Source organism: Triticum urartu, chromosome 7 (assembly GCF_003073215.2).
Source record: "Triticum urartu cultivar G1812 chromosome 7, Tu2.1, whole genome shotgun sequence".
Lineage (NCBI taxonomy): Eukaryota > Viridiplantae > Streptophyta > Magnoliopsida > Poales > Poaceae > Triticum > Triticum urartu.
Genome location: NC_053028.1, coordinates 312,913,962 through 312,924,901, shown reverse-complemented (window position 1 = coordinate 312,924,901; position 10,940 = coordinate 312,913,962).

Sequence of the window (10,940 nt, the reverse complement as noted above, 5' to 3'; positions counted from 1 at the left end):
ACATCAGAAGGCAAGCAACATCACGATCTGCATCGTCATTCATGCCGAGCACCCCTTCCGAGGCCACGGTGCGGGCCCAGCTCCTATTGAGATTTCCACCGGCAGCCGATCAGATGGATGAGTGGAGGGCCACCATTCAGAGCTTGATTGGTTTCATCAAGGCGGGAGGATCCCAGCGGGCGGGCCCGTCATCGCCACCACAGGCGGCGACAACGGCCCAAGGCGCTGGCCGTACCGAAGGGGCCACCCCATGGTGCAAACCCCTAGCCAGGGCAGGGGCCTCAAACAGAACCATGCAACCAAGAATCTGATGATGTATCGATGGCTTCATCTGATCCTCGAGCACGTCGAGACCAGCGGCGATTCCTGGAAGACAGGCGAAGGAAAGATGTGCGCGTCACCATCGAGCGACGCCACGAAACCCGACGGTAGTCCGATAGTCGCAATGGCCTCAACGTCGACGAGCCCATGCCCGGTGAAGGTGGGTACCTGCCTTTCGAAGTTGGGTGCCCTGCCTTCACTCGCGAGCCGCTGCAAGTCCATTGGCCATCTACTCGCACATTCAAGCCAGAGATACCCGAGAAGTACGATGGAAGATTGAACCTGGTAGAGTTCTTGAGCATCTACACCATCGTTGTTCAAGCTGCCGGTGGAAGAGACGAGAAGGTATTCTCCAACTACTTGCCTTTGGCACTCAAGCCAAACGTGAGGTCGTGGATGATGCACTTGCCGGAGAACTCCATCTCGACCTGGGCTGACTTGTGCCATGAGTTTATTGGCACCTTCACAGGCGGCCGTCAAGAACCAGGGCGGCCCAGCGAATTGCAGCTCCTCCCGCAGAAGGGAGGAGAAAGTTTGCGAAAGTACATGTTGAGGTTCAGCCGGGTGCACAGGAATATTCCAGACATCCACCCGGTAGTTGTGATAGCTGCATTCTAGTCCAACATGTGCAACCACATGATACATTCTAAAATGAATGTCCGGTTGCCCAAGATTGTGAATGAGCTATACACTCTGGTGGATAAGTGTGCCCAAGTAGGGGAGGGGAGGCGACTCCCAGGTGAAGAAGATGGCATCGACGTTGACTCAGAGGATGACAATGTCGCCACCAATCAGAAGAAGAAGAAGAAGAACAAGAAGCGCAACAAGAAGCACAAGGATAAAGTAGTGCTTGCCATTGAAGGATCGAGCACACCTGTTACCGGCAAGAAGGCCAAGACTGAGGCTCCCGGCAAGGAAGTTGCCGCGTCCACTGATTGCTGGGAAGCTGCAACTACCGAGAAGGCTGGGAAGGGTAACGGGCCGTACTTCAAGATCCATCGGACTAAGGGCAGCTTGTCAAGAAGCAAAAAGCTGAGTACGAGAAGCGTGACAAAGAGAGAGACCAAGATGGCATTGGCGGGGAGGGTTGTGGTGGCAGAGCAGGTCGCCCCATCAAGGCCCCTCGGTATCAAGTGAAACCTGCCAGAGGCTATGAGAAGAAGGATTGCGATGACGAGAGTGATGAAGGAGATGAAGAGGAAACCAGCGAGCAGGAGTTCCAGAAAGGCACTGATGCCTATGCATTGACGGGGGTGCATCCTTGCACTCCTCTCACCGCCAACTTAAACAGTGGGCGTGTGAGGACAATGTCGTGGAGCCAGCGGTAGATTCTCAGAAGCCTCTCAAGTGGTCCCGCACACCCATCATCTTTGATGAGGAGGATCACCTTGACCGCACCACCGCGGTAGGGTGTTTGCCGTTGTTGGTCTCACCAACGATCCCTAACCGCAAGGTCACAAAGATGTTGGTTGACGGCGGGGCCGGGTTGAATCTGATTTCTCCCAAGGTCATCAACAAACTCCAAATATCAGATGAATAGCTGAAGGTTACTGGTACGTTCCAAGGACCCCGGCAGGAGTCATCCTAAGGGGAAGATCACACTGTTGGTAACATTCGGGGCGGATTTAAACTACCGAACTAAGAAGATCGTGTTTGATGTGGTTGACCTCCCCTTGTCGTACAATGGAATCCTTAGTCGCCCAGCCTTGGCCAAATTCATGGCGGCATCCCACTATGCCTACAACAGTCTGAAGATGCCAGGGCCAATGGGCATAATTTCCATTCCATCAGACAAGAAAGATGCAATCATATGTGTGGACAAGATGTACCGGGAAGTAGTCGCCGCAGAGGCCACGGAAGCTACTCCTCCCGCCAAGGAACGCAAGAAAAAGAAGAAAGCTAGCAAGGAATCCGAGAAGCGCACCTCTTCGGAGTTTGCTGCACTGGTTGATGACTTGTCGGAGAGTTCCAATAGCAAGAGATCTAAGGCTGATGCACCTGCTGTGAAGAAGGTCCCGGCAGGGCTGGCTGGCGCTGATGGTACGTTTATTATCAGTGCCACCCTCGATGACAAATAGGAAAGTGTGATTGTTGCCTTCCTGCGGGCGAATGTCAATGTGTTTGCTTGGCAACCATCTGACATCCCCGGTGTTCCCAGGGAGGTAATCGAGCACCACCTTGTTGTCTGCCCGCATGCCCGGCCCGTCAAGTAGAAGGTCTGAAAGCAAGCTTTGGAGCCACAATAGTTTATTACCGAAGAGATCAAGAAACTTGAGGCGGCTAGTTTGGTAAGAGGATTATTGCATCCAACGTGGTTAGCAAATCCAGTGGTAGTGCGCAAGGCGAATGGGAAATGGAGCCTTTGCATAGATTTCACAGATCTGAACAAAGCATGCTCGAAGGACCCATTCCCCTTGCCGCACATCGACCAGATTGTGGATTCCACCTCCAGGTGTGACTTGCTTTCCTTCCTGGAAGCCTACTACGGATACCACCAGATTTTCATGTCCAAGAAAGATGAAGAGAAAACCACGTTCATAACCCCCTACGGCACGTATTGTTTCATACGGATGCCCTTTGGGTTAAAGAGCGCTGGATCCACTTTTGCAAGAGTAGTATAGATTGGCTTTGAGTCCCAGCTGCATAGAAATATTGAAGCCTACATGGATGATACAGTGGTCAAAACCAAGGATAGAATGACTCTCATTCCGGACTTGGAAGAGACCTTTGCAAACCTGCGTGGGATCAACTTGAAGCTAAACCCGGAGAAGTGTGTGTTTGGCATTCCTTCCGGCAAGCTATTTGGCTTCTTCACGTCCCATTGGGGGATAGAGTCCAACCCGGAAAAGATCAAGGCTATCGAGTAGGTTCAAGCACCCAAGACAGTTGAAGACGTGAGGCGTTTGACTGGATGTGTTGTCGCGCTAAGCTGGTTCATTTCCAAGTTCGCCGAGCGCGCCCTGCCGTTCTTCAAAATCTTGAAGAAGGCAGGCCCGTAGAGTGGACCCCAGAGGCAGACGCTGCATTGCAAGATTTGAAGGCCTATCTTTCCTCTGTGCCCACCTTAGTCGCTCCCAAACCACAACAGCCGTTGCTGCTATACTTAGCGGCAACCAATCAAGTGGTTAGTGCAGCACTGGTGGCGCAGCGGGAAGTAGATGATGTAGCAGCCGCAACCACCATCCCCTTTGGAGAGGAAAGTGAACCCATCTTGGCAAGGTTAGATGCAGTTCACGGCAAGGAAGAAGGTGGTGTTGTGCCCAGTGTACTTCATCAGCTCCCTATTGTAGAGGGCTAGGTCGAGGTACTATGGCATGCCAAAGTTGATTTTTGGCCTCATCATGGCCTCAAGGAAACTACGCCACTACTTCCAAGCCCACGAGATCACGGTTGTCACCCGTTTCCCCTTGCAACACATACTAAGGAACCCCGAGGCCACTGGCAGAATAGTGGAATGGGCTTTGGAATTATCTGGCTTTTGTTTGAAGTTTGAGAGCACGTCAACTATTCAGAGCAGAGCAATAGCGGAGTTCATTGCAGAGTGGATGCCTGCCCCTAACGAAGAAGCGCTAGAGATAGTTATCCTCGACAAGGAAGCACCCCAAGAATGGATCAAAGTACTTTCATGGTGCCTTCACCGTCCAAGGTGCAGGAGTTGGCGTGCTTCTCATTGCTCCCACTGGGAAGCACCTCAAGTATGTCATTCAGATGCATTTACCCCGGGAGAAGGCTACCAACAATACTTTAGAGTATGAAGGTGAAGGAAATATGCCCTAGAGGCAATAATAAAGTTGTTATTTATATTTCCTTATATCATAATAAATGTTTATCATTCATGCTAGAATTGTATTAACTGGAAACTTGATACATGTGTGGATACATAGACAAAATACTGTGTCCCTAGTAAGCCTCTACTAGACTAGCTCGTTGATCAAAGATGGTTGAGTTTCCTAACCATAGACATCTGTTGTCATTTGATTAACAGGATCACATCATTAGGAGAATGATGTGATGGACAAGACCCATCCGTTGGCTTAGCATAATGATCGTTAAGTTTTATTGCTATTGCTTTCTTCATGACTTATACATATTCCTTTAACTATGAGATTATGCAACTCCCGGATACCGGAGGGATACCTTGTGTTCTATCAAACGTCACAACGTAACTCGGTGATTTTAAAGATGCTCTACAGGTATCTCCGAAGGTGTTTGTTGGGTTGGCATAGATCGAGATTAGGATTTGTCACTCAGAGTATCGGAGAGGTATCTCTGGGCCCTCTTGGTAATGCACATCATAATAAGCCTTGCAAGAAATGTGACAAATGATTTAGTTGCGGGATGATGCATTACGAAACGAGTAAAGAGACTTGCTGGTAATTAGATTGAACTAGGTATGGAGATACCAATGATCGAATCTCGGGAAAGTAACATATCGATGACAAAGAGAATAACGTATATTGTCATAACGGTTTGACCGATAAAGATCTTCGTAGAATATGTGGGAACCAATATGAGCATCCAGGTTCTGCTATTGGTTATTGACCGGAGAGGTGTATCGGTCATGTCTACATAGTTCTCGAATCCGTAGGGTCCGTACGCTTAACGTTCGATGACGATTGGTATTATATGAGTTATGTGATTTGGTGACCGAATGTTGTTTGAAGTCCCGGATGACATCACATACATTACGAGGAGTCTCAAAATGGTCGAGAGGTGAAGATTCATATATAGGACGATAGTATTCGGACACCGGAAGTGTTCTGGAGTACAAGGTACATATCGGGTCACCGGAAGGGGTTCCGGGCAACCCCGGGCAAGCTATATGGGGAAGGAGGAAAGGAAAAAGGGAATAGGATTCCCCCTTCCCCCTCTTCCCTTCCTACTACGAATAGGAATAGGAAAGGGGGAGGCTGAATTGGGAGGACTTCAAGTATGATTCCTCCAACTTGGGGCGCCCCCTTGGCTGCCTCTCCTCCCCTCCAACCTATATATATGAGCGGGGGCACTGCTAAAACACACAACAAACATTGTTAGCCGTGTGCGGCGCCCCCCCCCCCTAGAGTTTACGCCTCCGGTCATATTGTCGTAGTGCTTAGGCGAAGCCCTGCAGATCACTTCACCATCAAGAGTTTGAGGGACGTCATCGAGCTGAACGTGTCCAGAAATCGGAGGTGTCGTACGTTCGGTGCTTGATCGGTCGAAACGAGAAGAAGTTCGACTACAGCAGCCGCATTGTCAAGCGCTTCTGCTTTTGGTCTACGAGGGTACATGGACACACTCTCCCCCTTTCGTTGCTATGCATCTCCTAGATAGATCTTGCGTGAGTGTAGGAATTTTTTTGAAATTACATGCTATGTTCCCCAACGGTGGCATCCGAGCCAGGTCTAAGCATAGATGATATGCACGAATAGAACACAAAGAGTTGTGGGTGGTGATCGTCATACTACTTACCACCAATGTCTTATTTTGATTCGGCGGTATTGTCGTATGAAGCGGCCCGGACCAACTTTACATGACCATGTTCATGAGACCGGTTCCACCGACAGACATGCAACTAGTTTTGCATAAAGGTGGCTGGCAGGTGTCTGTTTCTCCAAGTTTAGTTGAATCGAATTTGACTGCGACCGGTCCTTGTTGAAGGTTAAAATAACAAACTTGATAAATCACCGTTGTGGTTTTGATGCGTAGGTAAGAATGGTTCTTACTAGAAGCCCGTAGCATCCATGTAAAACTTGCAATAACAAAGTGGAGGACGTCTAAATTGTTTTTTGCAGGGCTAGTTGTGATGTGATATGGTCAAGACATGATGTGATATACGTTGTTGTATGAGATGATCATGTTTTGTAAAAGTTATCGGCAACTGGCAGGAGCCTTATGGTTGTCGCTTTATTGTATGAAATGCAAACGCCATGTAATTGCTTTACTTTCTCACTATGCGTTTGCCATAGTTGTAGAAGCAATAGTTGGCAAGGCGACCACGACGCTAGGATGGAGATCAAGGTGTCAAGCCGGTGATGATGGAGGTCATGACGGTGCTTTGGAGATGAAGATCAAAGGCTGTAACACCCACGATGTGGCTATATCTCCCACGTGTCGGAGCACGACTTAGAGGCATGGCCGCATAGTAGGCATGTCGCAAGAGGGGTAATCTTTACACATCCCATGTACTGAATAAGAAAGGGATAAAGAGTTGGCTTACAATCGCCACTTCATACAATACATAAATATAGCATTACGTCATCCAGAATACATTCAAAGTCCGACTACGGAACCAAAATAAAAGAAGACAACCCCTAATGCTAGGTCCTCGATCGCCCCGACTGGGCTCCACTACTGATCAACTGGAAACGAAACAACACAACGAACATGATCTTCATCAAGCTCCCACTTGAGCTCAGTTGCGCCACCTGCATTGGTATCTTTGGCACCTGCAACTGTTTGGAAGTATCTGTGAGCCACGAGGACTCAGCAATCTCACACCCTCGCGATCAAGACTATTTAAGCTTAAGGGTAGGAAAAGGTAGTGAGGTGGAGCTGCAGCAAGCACTAGCATATATGGTGGCTATCTTATGCAAATGAGAGTGAGAAGAGAAGCAAAGCACGGTCGTGAACTAGGAGTGATCAAGAAGTGATCCTGAAACTACTTACGTTCAAGCATAACACAAGAACCGTGTTCACTTCCCGGACCCCGCCGAGAAGAGACCATCACAGCTACTCACGCGGTTGATGCATTTTAATTAAGTAAGTGTCAAGTTCTCTACAACCGGACATTAACAAATTTTGATCTACCCATAACTGCAGGCACGGCTTTCGAAAGTTCAAAACCCTGCAGGGGTGTCCCAACTTAGCCCATCACAAGCCCTCATGGTCAACGAAGGATATTCCTTCTCCCAGGAAGACCGAATCAGACTCGGAATCCTGGTTACAAGACACTTCAAAAATGGTAAAACAAGACCAGCAAGACCACCTGCTGTGCCGACAAATCCCCATAGGAGCTGCACATATCTCGTTCTCAGGGCACACTAGATAAGCTAAGCGTACAGGAGCCGACGTAACCCAAGTTGCCAAGGGATGGCCCTGCACGGTGCTCTAGTTTGGACCAACACTCAAAGGAGCACTGGCCCGGGGGTTTAAATAAAGATGACCTTTGAGTATGCAAAACCCAAGGGAAAAAGGCTTAGGTGGAAAATGGTAAAACCAAGGTTGGGCCTTGCTGGAGGAGTTTTATTCAAGGCGAACTGTCAAGGGGTTCCCATTATAACCCAACCACGTAAGGAAGGCAAAATCAAGGAGCATAACACCGGTATGATGGAAACTAGGGCGGCAAGAGTGGAACAAAACATCGGGCATAAGGCCGAGCCTTCCACCCTTTACCAAGTATATACATGCATTAAAGTAAAAGAATATATATAGTGATATCCCAACAATAATCATGTTCCAACAAGGAACAAACTTCATCTTCATCTTCACCTGCAACTAGCAACGTAATAAGAGGGGCTGAGCAAAGCGGTAACATAGCCAAACAATGATTTTCTAGGAATGGTGGGTTAGAGGATTGACATGGCAATATAGGAGGCATGATATAGCAAGTGGTAGGTATCGCGGCATAGCAATAGAGCGAGCAACTAGCAAGCAAAGATGGAAGTGATTTCGAGGGTATGGTCATCTTGCCTGAGATCCCGCAAGGAAGAAGAACGAGTCCATGAAGAAGACAAACGGACGTAGTCGAACCAAACCTCACAACTCCAGAATGAAACCGAAGCTAACGAAAGAAGCAACCCGGAAAGAAGCAAGCAACATGGTAAACAACCATCACATAAACATGGCATGATGCACAAACAAGTATGATGCATGTCCAGTTTAATGAGGCATGGCATGGCAAAGTGCACAAGGGAAACTACAAGTTAAGTGGAGCTCAATATGCAACGAGTTGCATACTGACAAAACACCACATCAATTATTTAGTTCTCTCCCGTTTAAACTACTCAACAAAATTAAATGTTGTTTAAACATGGCAAGAGGTGGAGCATAAGTAAACTAAACATTTAGGCAAGTTTAAATGAGGCCGGAAATAACAAACAACAATTCTGGTAAATCCCCATATGCATTTAGCAATTTAATGTAAACAACAATTTTAAACATTTTAAATGTTATTATCATGATACGGATGGCATATGCAAGTCATGCAATTTTTATGAAAATGTTAACAGGAGCATATTATGAAGCATTGTCATCATGGCGGAAACGAAAGGGGTGCCACGGCAACGATAACGGGAATGGTGCCACGGCGACGAAACGAAAATGATGCCACGGCAACACTCCGATGATCCGGTAGCTCACAGGGATACCGGTGCAAAAGGAAAAGTGGTGGGAGCGAGCAAAAGAAGGTGGGGCGCTCCCGGATACCGGGTGTCCCATGTGTCGGTGGCATGGCAACCGAGGGTCGTGCACAAAACAAACGGGCATGGTGCAAACACGGGGTTCATCTCGTATCACACAACATTCATCCATGGCGTATGTCTCGATGTGATACCTTCGAAGCTTGTCTCTTCAGGGTGGATCGAGTTCAAAGCAGGAAGTAGAGGAAGTAGTGGTACTATCGGTCCTCGACGGTAGTTTTACTCGCATGCTCCGGGGTCGATAGTAGAGGTTCTCGCGATCTCGGCGGCAGTAGTAGTACATGTTTATCTTGGATGAGTTTCCGTAGATGTTCGGGTCAACGAGGGGTTACTTGGCGCAACATAGGTCTACGGGGTCGTCGGGTACACGTTCACATAGTAGTCGTACACGGTTCGGAGAGGACTTGTCATTTCGGTATGAAATCGTTCGGGCGTCGATCTTGCCGGTGGGGTACTTGGCGAACCCGCGTAGTCGATCTTGGCATAATCAGTGGTTGTGGAGGTACACAGTCGTAGACGTACAGGGCCATCGTAGAGGTACTTGACGTCCACAGGGTTGAGCGGGATGCGGGCGAAGCCGGGAGGCGAAGGCAAGGCAACGTGGCGGCGGCCTGTGCTCACCGGTGAAGCAGCAACAGAAGACGAAGGTGGTGGTCAGCAGCAGGGGCTCGAGGCGAGAGGAGTAGAGGAGCGCCTTGGGGTTGGCCCTGGCGTCAACTTGACCAGGAAGATGGCGGAGGTTGGCTCCTGTGGTCATCGTGGTCGTCAGATGTCGTGGATGATGCCAGAACGAGGCATGTGGAGGAGCAACGGTGATGCAGGCGAAGCTTGAGGCGGCGGGAACGGACGTGTAGGCCGATCTGGGCGGAGGCACGCAGGATCCCGCCGGTGGCGTGGCCTTGAGACGACGGCGCCATGGGGTCCCTGGATGGCATCCGGCGACGCTGGAAGATGGCATCCGCGGGGGTTGTAGAGAGGCAGGGTGGAAGGAGGAGCTAGCGGCGCTGGCCTTGGCGAGGCCGGCAGGAGGCCGCGTCGGTGGCTGACGCGCGAGGAACGGGCTCTGCGCTCCAGCGACGGGACTCGCGGTGGGTTGGTGGCGACAAGGAGAAGCGGGAGGAGAGGCAGAGAGATGGGGAACAGGCGCGGTGCCTCGCTGGTGGCCTGAGCAAGGAGACGAGCACGAGAGGATCGGGAGATGCGGCGCTGGAGGAAGGGGGGAGGGAGAGATCGACAGGAGGCCTCCCCTGGCGCTAGGGTTAGAGGGAAGGATGGGCCTGGGGCGACTGGGCCTTAGAGGCCATCCCAGTTGCTGCTTCTTGCTGGAGACCCCAAACGGGCTGGTTGGGCTCTCCCTCTCTCTCCCTCAATCTTCTCCTTTTATCTCCCAAAACAGAAAAAATATCAAAGAAAAGGAAAATAAAGGAAGTGTTAGGAATAGAATTTTCGCGGGAGGTTAATTTCCCCGGAGTCATAAAAATGAGCTTGTTCCGAGAAAATACGAAAGAGCACACGTGTGAAGTTTGAATTCAAACTCATTTGAATTTAATTCAAATGAGTGTGAGAAGGAAGTCGGTATTTGATAGGTCCAAAAATGTTGGGAATTTTGGTAGAGCTCCGGAAAATGGTAAAAGAATTATTGGCAAGGCTAGAGAGTCAAAACTTGAAGAAGAAAAATGCCAAGGGATTTAATATGCAAGTGGGTTCATGGGTGATTCCAAAACAATGGAATTTTTAATATAGCTCCCTAATAATAGTAGGAGACTTTTATATGTTATAAAGAGAATTTCACCTTGTGAACTCCCTCGATTTAAATGGATCGAAGATCCACACAATTTATTTAGAAGAGTTATAAAATTAATGATATGATGGCATGATGACATGATGCAATGCAAGAGAGCAAATGAAATACACGGCGAAACTCGGAAAAACATGGAAGGCATTTGAAGCTCCGGTCTTGGGGCGTCACAAAGGCACAAGATGATGATGGCCATATCATGTCACATATTTTGATTGCATGTGATGTTTATCTTTTATGCATTTTATTTTGCTTAGTATGGCGGTAGCATTATAAGATGATCCCTCACTAAAATTTCAAGGTATAAGTGTTCTCCCTGAGTATGCACCATTGTGACAGTTCATCATGCCGAGACACCACGTGATGATCAGGTGTGATAAGCTCTACGTTCACATACAATGGGTGCAAGATAGTTTTGCACA